Consider the following 861-nt stretch of genomic DNA (forward strand, 5'->3'; position numbering starts at 1 on the left):
CTGGGACCAAATTTTTAGAAAGTGATTACATCTTGTTTGTTCTTTTTAGTATTTTTTTTTTTCTAGCACCTTGATAAAGAGGAGTATTAAAGAAATGAGCAGGGCTTTAATTCTTTTCCAAAGAATTCCAAGGGCATTTCAATTGCAATATTTATTTGTTATCTTTCACCCAACTTAAAATAGGCTGGCAGAATGAGTGCCTGAAAGCATCTTCTAGGGTGACATGAGCAGAGCTGACACAAACTATCTTTTGCTTAGGGTTTTTACTGCACTTAGTGTTATTCCACATTCTCTAACAGGACACAGAAGCAGTTGCTAATTCTAGCCATAATGTGATGTCCTTAGGATGAGATTATGGCAAAACCTTCTCAAACCAAATTATAAATGCACTTGGATTTTTATAGCCAGATGAGGCATGGGGAGTTGTTGATTTGTAAATTTTGGCAGAGACTGTTGGCTCTCCCCCAGTGTTTCTCTTATTCTGTAATAATTAATGTCCCAATTTTTAGCTGAGCATGTATTTGTCTGGTACACACAATATATTTGTCAGCTTCTCCATCAAGCTGTGGATATGCGACTAAGTTCTAGACAATAGGATGAAAGTGGGAGTGTCACATGGCAGCTTCTAGGACCCTACTTAACAGTCAGATTATGTGCCTCCTTTGCCAATTTCTTTTTTGTATCTTTCTCCATCTCACTGCCGAGAACACAGATGTGATGGCTGGAGTTCCACACTCTGTATTAGACCATAAAAACAAAGTCATAGGGCCGGCCCGGTGGCGCACTGGAGAGTGCGCCGTTTGGGAGTGTGGCGGTGCTCCCGCCGAGGGTTCAGATCCCATGTGGAGACCGGTTCCCGCT

The sequence above is a fragment of the Galeopterus variegatus genome, unplaced genomic scaffold (genome assembly GCF_000696425.1).
Source record: "Galeopterus variegatus unplaced genomic scaffold, G_variegatus-3.0.2 Scaffold971, whole genome shotgun sequence".
In the NCBI taxonomy this organism is placed as follows: Eukaryota; Metazoa; Chordata; class Mammalia; order Dermoptera; family Cynocephalidae; genus Galeopterus; species Galeopterus variegatus.